The 15,908-nt window shown below is 34.6% G+C and overlaps 1 pseudogene; it reads right to left on the bottom strand.

Annotated features, from left to right (window-relative positions):
- The window catches only part of LOC120155584, a 48,648-nt pseudogene that overhangs the window by 15,886 nt on the left and 16,854 nt on the right, over window positions 1-15,908 (bottom strand).

Here is a 15,908-nt window from a genome sequence, read left to right as displayed (position 1 = left end):
AAGTCAACAATTGGTATTAGAGTAGGTCACAATCAACAGTTTAACAACCTTGTGAAGATTCTAGAAGAGCTCTATCAATTTATTCTATCAACCGATAAAGAAGGCTTCAACTTCTAGTTCTTACAGTATTGACGAATCTCAATCCATTTCAAGACCTCCATACTTCAATGGTGTAAACTATACTATTGGAAGAATAGAATGAGTTTGTTCATTCAAGCCACCAATCTTGATGTTTGGGTTGTAATTTTCGATGATTCTCCTAACCCTCCAAGAAACCGATCGGAGTGGACCAATGAAGATAAGAAGCTTGCCCAACTCAACGCTAATGCCATGCACATTCTCTTTTGTGCACTTAGCCTAAACGAATATGGTAGAGTATCTTCATTCTCTAATGCTAAGGATATATGGGACAAGTTGGAAGTCACTCATGAAGGAACAAGCCAAGTGAATAAATTCAATATCGGCATTCTCACTCTTAATTACGATAACTTCAAGATGAAGCCCGATGAAGACATAAAGACGATGTATGATTGGTTCACTTCAATAATAAACGATTTGAATAACTTTGGGAAGGTATATCCCAATGAAGAAGTAGTGAGAAATATGTTTGCCTCGTTGCCTACATCCTGAGAAGGCAAAGCAGCCGCCATCGAAGAGTAAAGGATTTGAATTTGTACACCCTCGATGAGCTAATTGGGTCATTGCATACTCATGAAAAAAGCTTCAAAGGAAAGAAAAAAAGAGAAAGAATGAGAAAAAGAAAAAAATGTTGGCATTGCTCTTAAATCCACCAATGAACACAAAGAAGATTCAAATGAAGATATGGATGATGAAGATGAAGAGATGGCCAAACTCTTCAAGAAATTCAAGAGATTCATGTCATCCAAAGAAACAGAAAGGAATTATGAATCAAAGAAGGAGAATAATCCTATCATATGCTACCATTGCCAAAAAATATGACACTTTAATATGATTATCCCCACTTAAAGAAGAAATGATCAAGCAAGTCAATGAAGAAAGCTTTTATGGCTACATGGAGTGATGAAGACGTCATCGATGACGAAGGGAATGGATTAGCCAATATTTGCGTCATGTATAATTTAACTCATCTAATTCAAATTCATATATGTTTGATGAGTTGCAAGATGCCTATGATGAATTAGTGTTAAAATGTGAAGTCATGATTTCAAAACATAAAAAGATTCATTCAAAATTAAAAAAAAAATCAAATTAAATGTTTTTTGAGAAAAAGAATTTAGGCTTACAAAACTTGCTTTCCAAAGTTCATGAGGATCATCAAAGGAAAATTGATGATCTTGAGAAAGAAAAGGCTAATTTTGACAAAATTATCAAAAGTAAATTTGAAAGAGGAAATTGCTCCAAATCAAATTTTGTCAAAATTACTTTTACAATAGACATACTTATTCCCTTAAATTTTATAAAATAAAAATGGTTAAGAGTATGGGTCCCTAAAGGAATCATTGTTATCGAAAATTTGGATATCCTATCGTCATGGATACCTAAGGGAACTAGATTGTTCAAAACTAACATGAATGAACCCAAAAAAATTGGGTACAAAAAATTCCATAATTGTCTATTGTAGGTGTGTTGGAGTTATTGCGAACAAAGTCAAGCTATTTTGGAGCTTCAAAAACAAACTAAGGAATAAAACTTGAATAAAGGAGACTTAACAAATCAACCTTACTTCAAGTGGTAAAATGTTTTAATCTCATGCAATTTTATGCTTTTATGTGATTATATTTATTTTTGTGCTTGATTGTATGTCCCCTCTTAATGCCTTGTTACATTTAGTTAGGGGAGTTAATATTGCATAAACTGGATTCTTATGGCCTTATATGCTTAATTTGATATCTTGTGACCTTAAATTTTTTTGTGATATATTTTGGACCTTGTTTGATGTAGATAGTAAATTCTTCAAAAATCCATAACATACACTTTAGTAAAGTACCTAGCAAAACATTAATTTTGGTATCAAATATTTATCTATAGTGCCTAAATAAGTTTCTGGTGCTTCATATAGTCTTAAAATAATTAGGTGCTTATTCCGGAATGCTTTGAGGGTTTAAAATGTTAATTTTGGCATTTTCAAGTTGTTGGTATCGAGACCATTTCATCGATATTGAGACCAAAATTCCAATAACCAAAGTCGTTATATAATACCGCCTATCAGTATCAATACCCATCAGTGAGTCTCGAGACCTTCTGTCTCGGTATCAAAACCATGCCCCTGTATGCGAGGAATCGTGCTTTTTACTTCAAAAATGGCCAAATTCTTCATTATTTTTAAAACCCTAATTGACCATTTATTAAAATCCCCTCAAATACACTTTACGAATATCCAATTTCACCCAAAATTTCACTCACATTCATAATCCTTGCATAGTATCAAGTGGATTTACATCAAGGGACTCATCAAAAAATCAATCTTTTTGTCAAAATTTTGAGGTATTTTAGAATGGACTCCTTGATATAATTTTTAAAATTTATTTATTGACTCTAATCATGTTTTTATGATGATTCTTAACACTAAAATTTATTATATATACTTTGAACACATTTCCAACTCATTAAAAACATGTTTTCTTAAAGAATCTTTCAAAATTGTTTAATATAGGATTGCAATTTTTTAACTTATGCAATTTTTGAACAAAATTGATGAAATTGATTGGTTTATTGGGTTGTATTATATGTGTTTTCATTGTAGGAGGATAACCCATTCACCAATATTTTCTTAGAACCATTGTTTTAGGCTTATACACAGTGTTCGAAAAAATCCCAAGAGAATTTTTTTTTCTTTACCAATGTTTTTTTGTCTAATTATGCCTCCTAGAACGAACCTAAAGTGTCTTAGGACTAGTGACACTACCGAACATGGTCAAACCTCAAATATCGCTAGTTTTAAAAACACATGCTTTCGTAATCCTAATGCTCTTGAACTCTTTAATATTTTTTTCAAAACAAAACCTCTTCGAACTGAACGTACCATCGATTCAAACTTTCTTATGTCGGAATTATCAATTTCCTATTTTTGAAACTTTTGTCACTAGGGGTGGGTTGGATTTGTTTAGCATTCATTCTTTAGTCAATCCTAATCTCGTTTAAGCTTTCTTCTCGAATGTTGTTCTTATCCATGAAGAGGATGATGTAAAAAAAGTTGTAAGGATAAATTCATACCTCATGAGAAAGACTTTCACTCTTAGTCCCGCTTCAATTGGCTCATTCTTAAAATTTAATAATGTTAATGGTTTTTAAAGAAAAATGCACATGTTCTTATAGAGTGATTTCCAAATGATAACCCTATCTCTCTCGAGTTCCCCGATTGTCTCCTTTTACTTCTTATTACATGGTTTTTTCGTCCTTCTGATGGTAAAGCTACCAATATGCGTATTTACTATTATTGGTGGTTTTATCATATCAAGAATGACATCCGTCCTAACATTTCCATGATAATTTTCCTTGAGCTTGTCAATTTCGTCTCTAAAGTGACAAACTATGCCAAAATTCTTCCCTATAGTTGTATCCTTAGTTACATCTTTAGCAATAAGCTTAGAGTGTCCACCGTCTATGACCCCTCCATTTATCTCGTTAGCATCATCGATCTTAAATCGCCCACAAGGCCAATTAGGATTTCGATGTAAGAACCAGTGAGTGGTGTGCTTTTAGATGACATCTTGAGGACATCATCGAAGAACAAGAATAAGAAATGGATGACCCACCGATGCCCCCTCCTCAAGAGGAGATATCGATGAAGACCATGTATGATTTTATGGTTCAAACCTTCGGGAACATAAATGCTCGCTTTGATACGCTTGAGAATGATTTTCGTTCGATACGTTATCATTTGATGTCTCCCTCTCATTCTCTACTGCATTTGAAAAAAATAGGAATATTTATGATGCTTTTAGGATTATTGCATTATGATTGGCTTTCATGCACTTTATGTTGCTTTGTCTTTGATACTATTTATTTTGGTACTTTATGTTTGAACTACTCTTGTGATGAATTTATGCTTATTTGATCTTATGAACTTGTTTAACTTATGTTAAGGATGAATATGATCATATGTTTATTGTTGTATATATGAGTTCCCTATTACACTAACATATTTTCTTTTTTAAAGCTAAATTTGATTTTGTTATTATATAATTTTCAAAAATGTTTTAAAACCTATATATTATATATAAGTTTTCAAAAACGTTTTAAAAAACTATATAATATATATTTTCGAAAACCATTTTTTGAAAACTATATATTATATTTTTCAAAAACATTTTAAAAAATTATACTATATTATTATATATATATGCATCACAAGCAGGACAGCCATTAGATCAGATCAGCAGATCCAACGGCCTACAACAAATTAGGGGATTAGGGTTTGTAAAACCCTAGGGCATCATTTACGCAGCCAAATTTGGACCGTTGGATTTGACCCAATCAAACGGCCAAAAACTGATCTGCCAATTGGCCGAGATAATTAGGATGACTCTGAGATCCCCGTCACCCAAATACGGAAAATCAAGTAACAACAGCCCGGAGAATGGGTATCCCATAGACTGAAAATTGCGCCACAAACACCAAACGGGACTGACCAATCCCGTGATGTTTGCCAACGTTCACCGGCCGAGAGGGTATAAATACCCCCACAAAGAATGAGACCACAACATCAAGGAAGCACCATCGAGAGTCAGTGAAACAACGGTACCAAAACGACCATCACAGTAAACCGAGAACCATCAAAACATCATCGTAACCAAAAAACCACAACACAAGTCAACAACCAAAACCCGAATTTATTTTTCACAAAAAACTAAATTGACAAATCATTTTTAAAGCTAAAGAAAATTTTCACAAAGTGTTTTGTTATATCAAAAAGGGTGAGATTGTTGAACCAACTTTTGATTTTGATATAACATGATTTTTTAAATGATTTAAGTTGTTAAAATTTGCATTTCAATATTTTATAAATAATTTGTCATAAATGATTTTAAAGTGTTTTTAAGTGTGAAAAATAATCATAAGTGTTTCTGAGTAATTTCACAAATAGTAAGTTTTGTTTTAAAGCTCAAGACACTTGTAGTTTAGCCAAAACCCCTCCCAGACTCGAGACCAGTGTGGTAGTCTTGATACCAAAATCCCAAAAGGCTTTTCAATCTCGAGACCATGTTCATAGTATCGAGACTGGTGTTTAAGTTTCGACATTCATTCAAACAGCATCGATAACAAGGGTTCAACGGCTATAATTTTATCGTTAGGATGATCAGTCTTGATACCAACACCAAATATGCAGGTGATCATTAAATACTCAAAATTAATGATTCCAACTACTCAAATCAATCTCCAACAGTGATATTGGTGTTAGAAGACATAAAAGGGACCAAGATTCAAATGGAGAACAACAAGAAAGTTAATTGCAAGATCAAACCAACATCAATAGAGTTTTAAAGAAAAATTGTCAAATTATTTGTAACACACTTGTGATCATTAATTTGTGCAAACATATTTGCCATTGTGAGGTTTTTTTTGTTCGTTAAATTTGTAATTACTTTTTGGGAGAGTGTGTATTCAAGGTTTTGGGTATAAACCTTGAAGTGTTTGTAAGGTTACACCTTGTCCTTAAAGGTTTACAAATCTAGTGGATTTGAGAAATCCTTAGTATGGATGTCAAGGTAGCAGATGTAGACTTTGGTTTAGAAAGTTGAAGCACTCTAAACTCCTTATGCAAAAGTTTATTTTTTGATAGTGTAGACACTCATTTTCGTCCGAATTTGTCTTACTTTTTATTTATTTTATTATAGGTATATATATATATATAATATAGTATAATTTTTTAAAATGTTTTTGAAAAATATAATATATAGTTTTCAAAAAATGGTTTTCGAAAATATATATTATATAGTTTTTAAAACGTTTTTGAAAACTTATATATAATATATAAGTTTTAAAACATTTTGAAAATTATATAATATATAGTTTTGAAATCATTTTGAAAATATAATGTATAGTTTTTAAAAACATTTTGAAAATTTATATAATATATAGTTTTAAAAAATGATTTTGAAAACTTATATAATATTTTTAAAATCATTTTTGAAAACTATATAATATATAGTTTTCAAAACATTTTTAAAATATAATATATAGTTTACAAAATATTTTTTTGAAATATATATATTATATAGTCTATATTATATTATTATTAGTATTTATTATTATTATTATTATTTCTTTTCATTTTATTCATTTAATTTAATTTAATTTAATTTAATTTATCTTGTTTTATGGTCCAGGTCCAGAATTGGGTCCAAGAGAGTCCATTGTTCGGTCCAAATGCAGTCCAATGAGGGAGATAGGCCTGATCTAGCCGAGTAATGTTTAGGGTTTGGATACCCTAAAATTAAAGCATCACAAGCAAGACATCCATTAGATCAGATCAGCAGATCCAACGACCTACAACAAATTAGGTGATTAGGGTTTGTAAAACCCTAGGGCATCATTTACGCAGCCAAATTTGGACCGTTGGATTTGACCCAATCTAACGGCCAAAAACTGATATGCCAATTTCCCGAGATAACTAGGATGACTCTAAGATCCCCATCACCCAAATACGGAAAATCAAGTAACAACAGCCCAGAGAATGGGTATCCCATAGACTGAAAATTGCGCCACAAACACCAAACGGGACTGACCCATCCCGTGATGTTTGCCAACGTTCACCGGCCGAGAGGGTATAAATACCCCCAGACAGAATGAGACCTCAACATCAAGGAAGCACCATCGAGAGTCAGTGAAACAACGGTACCAAAACGACCATCACAGTAAACCGAGAACCATCAAAACATCATCGTAACCAAAAAACCACAACACAAGTCAACAACCAAAACCCGAATACGACCGAAGACAGAAAAGCCAAACACAAACAGTATAAAAAACACATGACCGAGAAACATCAGCACAGTGAACAAAAACAAATACCATACAAACAGCACAAAAACACCTACACGAGGGAATCAAGCCGAAGCTCACCGGGAAACAAAGGGTCACCAATGAAAAAACGGTAAAGGTCGAACCTTTACTCTTAGATATGCGCGGATTGGGAAACTTTTAGGGGAATCGAGCCTCGATTTCTTGTTTGGGGTATAGAGAAAGGCATTTGGTGAGGATTTAGGTTTTTCTAGCCACTGAAGGTGTTGGCCGAAGTAGTGGCGAGCCGTTCATCAGAGAAAATAACCAGAAGGGAGAGGGTTAGAGAGAGATGAGAGAAAAAAATGTCTCATTTGTGGAGAGAGGTGGCAATGAGCAAAATGAGGGAGTTAGGGCTTTTTGTCTCTTATGTGGGCTATTTATACTGTGCAAAACAACGCCGTTTCAGGGGGTAGGAGTCTGCATGTTTTAATAAAAAGGGTAAACTACATTATGGGTCCTCCTCGGTTGTAGATCTTATAGTTTAACCCCTAATTTCTTTTAAATTATACTCCCAAGTTATTATTCTTTCAATTTAGTCCTTTCATTTGTTTTTTCTTTTAATTTTTTTATTTATATTTTTTATTTTATATTTATTTATTATTTTTCCTTATTTCCTTTAAATTTATTATTCTATTATTTTCATTTTTATTCATTTATTATTTATTATTTTAAGTTAATCTTTTTTTTATTTATTATTTTTTCTCTAACATTTCTATCTTTTTAAAGGTCTTCGTTTAAATCAATCAAATGTAAGTAATTCGAACTGAATTTTTAAATTTTGATTTAAATTTTTAATTTTCGCAATTAAAGACAACCGACAAATTAATTGGTACCGAAAGGGCGGTTCAAGGGTGCTAATCCTTCCTTGATCGTAACCGACCCCCGAACCCGACACATTTCTGGTAAAACGCAGATCAGGTAAGATGGTGTTCGATCTACCTAAAATATCATTTTAAAGTGATCGTGGTGACTCTAACTCATTTTTTCAAGTCGAAGCCCAATTCCGAGCCCAGCATAAAGACGATCGCTACAGCTTGGCGACTCCACTGGGGACAAGTAAGTGAGTCAGGCCGAAATTAATTTCGGTTATCTTTTTGCGCGAAAATTAAAAATTTAAGTTTTAATTTATTTATTCGATTCTAATTATTTATCTTTGATTATTTTTCAGATAAATATTTGTACTGACGTTGTTTTTAATAATTTCAGATTTTTTTGAAAAGTTTTCATCTCAAGCTCTATACCCGAGCTCCAAACCGTTTTTTAAGTGGGGGTGAAAGCGACGCCTTCGTGAGAATTTATTCTTCGTACAGGCCTAGCAAGTAACCTTCGGGATTCATATACCTTATGTCTTCGTGTGAATTTATTCACTGTGCGAGCATAAAGGAATGTTTCCTCTCGAGTTTAACTTAGTCCCCATGAGCTTGTAATGGGCTTAGGACTAACGGTCTGGCAAGCCCAAGGGGGCACCAACAAGGAGAACTCGGGTATCTTTTTAGAACCTAAACCGAGAGACTACAGGGAATTAGAGCCCACCCCAAAACCTCATTTCAAACCCTAGGCTACTTTGATGTTATTTCCTGCCTTATTTTCTGTTCAAAGCATACGAACTAGAAATTTATACGGTTAGGACTTGTTCAAAATCAACTTGTGGGATAGAGATCTTGTCCGGGTAGGAATTAAAGCATGTGGGGTAGATATCATGTGGTATAGGATTTTTTATTTTCATTATTATTTTTATTTACCTCACTAACTCTTTTCATTGTTGTTTTCTTTCATTTTAATTTTCATCATTTGCATCATTCAAAAGAGGTGTTGATCCACCAAAAACATGTTCGTTAAACGTAAATAATCTGCATTAATGGACAAAGGGGTTATAATACAAGAGATGAAAAGCTCAGAAGTCCAACTATGGACAAACAAAACTCAGGATGGACCGGGATTTACACTGTGCACAAAAAAGTGACTGACCTGGAGAATCCCTTCAAAGACAACAAGAACAAGATGACAAAACCCTAGATAAGCTGGAGACCATTGTTGACGAAACAACCAGAAAAACTTCAGATAGTTCTTGTCTTGGGAGGGCTCCATGACGCTTTCATTAGAAACAAGCTCAGCAAATAGTGAAAGCTGGAGATGCAGTTATTCGAGACTTTTTGGAGCAACAGCTCGTCACTTGCACAGTTTAGCCAGAGAAGTCAGAATGGTTTGACAGAGCATTCAACCAGTGATAGAAAAAAGGCAGAAGACGAATCAACCAGTCCGAAGCTGTTCAGGGTCTATACCTTTAAAATGTTTTTGTCTCCTAAGATGTAACACTTTTGTCCCCAATGAGGATTATTTATAATAACGGACACATTTTTGGATCAATGCCTCAAAAATTTCATGCATCATTCATTTAAACATATTTTGCATTTTTTTTCTTTACATTCGTATTAACTAATAGAAGAATGTCTCATCAAAAGGGAACAAATACTGGATACACCATCTCATGAGTTGGACACACCTCATCCACATAACACTAGTTCAAATAGAAAAGAACGAGAATTCTACGATGAAAGCAATGACACTTCCAAAGAAGAAATATGTTCATCTCATAGTACATCAAAAGGAGCCCCGGCAAGTGAAACAGTTGAAAAATGGGGAGCAAGTGCAGATGAAGGCCCTAATCCTCGACATTTTGGGGCATCCTAATGAGGCTTTATTCCATTTTGCAGCATCCTGTTTAGACTTGTTTTTCTGAACTTTCTCATATTTCTTTTTGAAACCGGCTTTTGAACTTTGACATATTTCTTTTTATGATGATGTTTCAATGAATTTATGCTGAGCATTGAATCAAATTTACAGCTTTAAATTCTTTGAATATCAGCTCAATTAAAAACTCTGTAAATGATTCAGAGTTATAGATCTTTGACAAGCTAATAAAACAAAGGACTCTGACCTTACCCAGAAGATACGTTCAAACACCGTACCCTTCTCTTGCAAATAACCAATATAGCCTTCTCCCTTCATAAGGATTGGTATTTAGATATGCATAGGTGCGGACAACATGAGACATCTTTTTCATATGACATTACTATACTTTTTGTTTAAGACGTTCAGTGATGATAATGATCTTCACAGATGAAATAGTCGAGTAGGTGAATCTAGTTCAGGTCAATTGCTTGGAAATTGAACTCTAAAGATGAGGTTCCTTGACTTTCAACAACACCTAGACTATAACAGGTTCTTCTTGACAAACTTAAGAAATTGGATCCGTATACCCATATTATAATATTACATATATACAATAAAGCTTGAGCTGTCCCTCTAAAGCAATTGATTAAATGGTCCGGCTTTATGGATAAGATTCAGCTAAGCCTGATAAAGGTGATTATAATATACAATAAAGCTTGAGTTGTCCCTCTAGAGCAATTGGCTAAATGCCCCGGCTTTATGGAAAATATTCAGCTAGCCTGTTAAGGGAGATTTTAATATCTATGCAATGATATTGAGCTGTCCCTCTAGAGAAATTAGTTAAACGCCCCGGCTTTATGGATCCAGCTAGCCATACAATGACAAAATTAAATAAGGATTTTAATTAAAGATGGACTAGGGAGTTAAGGAACACTTGTTATAGTCAACTTCACACGAGCACTCAAGAATTTCATTTTTAGACCGATAATTTTGTACTACCTTTGTTAGAGGAGCTTACAAAACTTGAACAAATAGAAGATTTCAGAGAACTAAAATAGAGGGTCTAGTAATTGATAATACTAGTTGTGTCATTTTGTCTGCATCCAATTGAAATGCCAAGCCAAAGAAAAAGCATGTTGCAATAACCGAAAAAATGACATTTTTATGATGGATGAAACCTTAGGTCAACCTAAAGACAACTCATCCACTTGAATATTTGTCAAAGAGCTATAACTCTGAAAGCATTAAAAGAACTATTGATTCCTTTGATATTCTTTGAACTCATGTTTATAATTTGATTCGATTTGATTATGAGCCTGAATTAAGAGACTATGTTTTACAAAATTCTTGCATTTTTATCTTTTTTCTTCCCCCTAAATAAGAGAAATGAAAAACATTTTCAAATAGGACAGTCTCAAATGTGAAAGGTCCTTGAAGATGTTAAGGCTCATTTTGCCTCTATTGAAAAAAGAACGAACAATGTCAAATTTCAAGCATTTCACAAGACAATCAGTCTGAGAGATCAGATAGAACTTGTGACATTGCCAATAGCCTGAGAAGAAAATGGGGCAAGGTCGATTTCAAGGACAAGACCAGCAGACAATAATGAGGCTCCATCCAAGAGACAAAACAAAATTCATTTATGTTGCATGCATCTTAGACATACTTAAGAGCATCACATTTATCATTTTTAGCATACATAATTTTTTGTAGCTTTTTGAGTCAAGTTTCAACTTCAAGACGAAAAATACTCAATTCAAAAGCATATTCAAAAGTTGATGGTGGTTGCTCGACCTCACAGCGAAGGGGTCACTGTCTGACGACAAACAACTTTCCAAGTTTCGTTCAGAGTCAATTTCAACTTCACAACAAAGGATATTGAACTCGAAGCGATACTAATTACTCGAGATTAGATTTCAACTTCACAACGAATGATATCCAACTCAAAGAAACATACAATTCTTGGATTTCAACTTCACACCGAAGGATATCCAATTCAAAGCTCAACTTCACAGCGAAGGGGCTTCCCAGTTTCATTCAGAGCCAATTTCAACTTCATGGAGAAAGATATTGGACTTGAAGCAACATTCATCTTTAGATTGGATTTCAACTTCACGATGAAGGATATCCAATTCAAGGCTCAACTTCATAACGAAGGGGCCATCCACGATTTCAACTTCACAACGAAGGGAATCGTGCTCACCAGCAACTTTCATCTTTAGATTGGATTTCAAATTCACTACGAAAGATATCCAATTCAAGGCTCAACTTCACAATGAAGGGACCATCCACGGTTTCAACTCACGACGAAGGGAATCGTGCTCACCAGTATTGGATTTCAACTTTACGACGAAGGATATCCAATTCAAGGCTCAACTTCACAACGAAGGGTCCATCCACGGTTTCAACTTCACGACGAAGGGAATCGTGCTCACTAGTAACATTCATCTTTAGATTGGATTTAAACTTCATGACGAATATCCAATTCAAGGCTCAACTTCACAACGAAGGGGCCATCTACGGTTTCAACTTCACGACGAAGGGAATCGTGCTCACCAGTAACATTCATCTTTAAATTGGATTTCAACTTCATGATGAAGGATATCCAATTCAAGGCTCAACTTCATAACGAATGGGCCATCCACGGTTTAATCTTCACGACGAAGGGAATCCTGCCCACCAGCAATATTCATCTTCAGATTGGATTTCAACTTCACGACGAAGGATATCCAATTCAAGGCTCAACTTCACAACGAAGGGGCCCTCCATGATTTCAACTTCACGACGAAGGATATTGTGTTCATTTGCAGCATAACTCAAGGCTAGAAGGCTTATCTGCCAACAAAAAACCTTTGAGTTCAACTACGCTCAGCTCCAAGGTACATCATTTGTAGGATAACTCAAGGCTATCTGCCAACAAAATACCTTCGAGTTCGACTACGCTCAGCTCCAAGGCACATCATTTGCAACATAACTCAAGGCAAGAAGGGCTATTTGCCAACGCAAGACCTTCGAGTTCGACTATGCTCATCTCTAAGGCACATCATTTGTAGTATAACTCAAGGCTAGAATGGTTATCTGCCACCAAAGATCTTCTAGTTCGACTATGCTCAGCTCCAAGGCACATCATTTACAACATAGCTCAAGGCAAGAAGGGCTATTTGTCAACAAAGATCTTCGAGTTTGATTACACTCAGCTCAGAGGTAAATCAAATTTACAACATAGCTCAAAGCAAGAAGGGCTATCTGTTAATAAAATTATCGAGTTCGATTCCATTCAGCTCGATGACACCTCAATCACACTACTGTCCGGTTGAAATCGAGGTTTACAAGTCGAGAAGAAGACCTGGGTTAACCGTGCCTTAGTGACAAGAAATCGTTTTCTGGTAGCATAGCTTAAGTCGAGAAAAGCTATTTGTCAACGAAGACCTTTCGAGTTCAATTTCATTCAGCTCAAGGACCAATCAACCATATAGTGAGGTCAAAGAATTATTTTCCAGACGAATTTTTAAACCAAGATCTTTAAACCGAGAAGAAGATCGAATGGCAACGAGAAGCCACATTCTGATTCAAATTTCAAACTATGGCTTCAATTCCATATCATTTCAAGATGGACTCGACTTCGCGACAGAGGAGCCATCCGCAACCCAATTTGACAGGGAATTATTCTTCAACTCCACCGGACGAAAATTTGTGTCTTTTTTATCTTTGTCCTATTTTTTGTTCCATGAAAAATGACAAAGAGAGGCAACTGTAGACACTCATTTTCGTTCGAATTTGTCTTGCTTTTTATTTATTTTATTATAGGTATATATATATATATATAGTATAATTTTTGAAAATGTTTTTGAAAAATATAATATATAGTTTTCAAAAAAAGGTTTTCGAAAATATATATTATGTAGTTTTTTAAAACGTTTTTGAAAACTTATATATAATATATAGGTTTTAAAACATTTTAAAAACTATATAACATATAGTTTTAATTTTAAAATCTTTTTTAAAAACTATATAATATATAGTTTTGAAAACCTTTTTTTAAAATATAATATATAGTTTAAAAAATATTTTTTGAAATATATATTATATATCAATATATTATTTATTATTATTATTATTTCTTTTCTTTTCATTTTATTCATTTAATTTAATTTATCTTATTTTATGGTCCAGGTCCAGAATTGGGTCCAAGAGAGTCAATTGTTCGGGTCCAAATGCAGTCCAATAAGGGAGATAGGCCTGATCCAGCCTGGTAATGTTTAGGGTTTGGAAACCCTAAAGTCAAAGCATCACAAGCAAGACAGCCATTGAATCAAATCAATAGATCCAATGGCCCACAATAGATCAGGGGGTTAGGGTTTGCTAAACCCTAGGGCATCATTTGCACAGCCAAATCTGAACCGTTGGATCAGACCCAATCCAATGGCCAGGAACTGATCTGCTAACTGGCCGAGATAACCGGGATAACTTCGAGATCTTCGGGACCCGAAGTCGGAATCCTCGCAAAAATCAAGTAACAACAGCCTAGAGAATGGGTATCTCACAGACCGAAAATCGCGCCACGAACACCAAACGGGACTGACCCATCCCATGATGTTCGGAAACGTTCATCGGCCGAGAGGGTATAAATACCCCCAGACAGAACGAGACCACAACATCAAGGAAGCACCATCGAGAGTCAGTGAAACAACGATACCAAAACGACCATCACAGTAAACCGAGAACCATCAAAACATCATTGCAACCAAAGAACCATAACACAAGTCAGCAACCGAAACCCGAATATGACCGAAGACAGAAAAGCCAAACAGAAATAGTACACAAAAAACCACACGACCGAGAAATATCAACACAGTGAACAAAAAAAATACCATACAAATAGCACAAAAACACCCACACCGAGGGAATCAAGCCGAAGGTCGCTGGGAAACAAAGGGTCACCGACGAAAAAACGATAAAGGCGAACCTTTACTCTTAGATTTGCGCCGATTGGACACTTTTAGGGGGATCGGGCCTCGGATCCTTGTTTGGGGTATAGATAGGAGCATTTGGTGAGGATTTCGGTTTTTTTACCGCCGACGGTGGCGGTCGAAGCAGTGGCGGGTCGTTCATCGGAGAAGATAACCGGAGGGGAGAGGGTTAGAGAGAGATGAGAGAAAAAAAATTCTCTCATTTGTGGAGAGAGGTGAAAATGAGCAAAATGAGGGAGTTAGGGCTTTCTGTCTCTTATGTGGGCTATTTATACTGCTCAAAACGGCGCCGTTTCAGGGGTGGGAGTCTGTGTGTTTTAATGATAAAGGTAAACTATATTATAGGTCATTCTCGGTTGTAGATCTTATAGTTTAACCCCTAATTTCTTTTAAATTGTACTCCTAAGTTATTATTCTTTCAATTTAGTCATCTCATTTGTTTTTTTTTCATTTTTTATTTATATATATTTTATCTTTTTTTATTATTATTTATTATTTTATTTATTATTTTTCCTTATTTCCTTTAAATTTATTATTCTATTATTTTCATTTTTTATTTATTATTTTATGTTAATATTTTTTTTATTTATTATTTTTTCTCTAACATTTCTATCTTTTTAAAGGTATTCGTTTAAATCAATCAAAGGTAAGTAATTTGAACCGAATTTTTAAATTTTGATTTAAATTTTTAATTTTCGCAATTAAAGACAACCGACAAATTAATTGGTACCGAAAGGGCGATTCAAGGGTGTTAATCCTTCCTTAACCGTAACTAACCCCCGAACCCGACACATTTTTGGTAAAACACAAATCAGTTAAGATGGTGTCCGATCTACCTAAAATATCATTTTAAAGTGATAGGTGGTAACTCTAACCCATTATTTCAAGTCGAAACCCATTTCCGGGCCCAACCGAAAGACGGCCGCGATAGATAGCTTCCACCACAAAGTTTTTAAAAAGTAATTCACCCCCTCTTGGCTATTTCGGTTGATCGATAAAGTCAACAATTTGGTTACAAAGACTTTTAACTGAGCTAGAGGTTTGCGGCAGAACCTACTTTGAACTTCAGAGTGATACTAAATCAACCATACATATTGCCAAAAATCCATTACATCATGACAGAACCAAACATATGGATATAGACTGACACTTCATTGCTGAGAAGGTGAATGGCGGAACAGTAAAGCTAAACCATGTCTCTTCAAAAGATCAACTAGTCGATGTCTTGACTAAGGTGTTTCCAAGGATCAATTTCAACGAGATTACATCCAAGTTGGG

The sequence above is a fragment of the Hibiscus syriacus genome, unplaced genomic scaffold (assembly GCF_006381635.1).
Source record: "Hibiscus syriacus cultivar Baekdansim isolate YM2019G1 unplaced genomic scaffold, ASM638163v2 tig00111198_pilon, whole genome shotgun sequence".
NCBI classification, from domain to species: domain Eukaryota; kingdom Viridiplantae; phylum Streptophyta; class Magnoliopsida; order Malvales; family Malvaceae; genus Hibiscus; species Hibiscus syriacus.
This window is presented reverse-complemented; position numbering and strand designations above follow the sequence as displayed.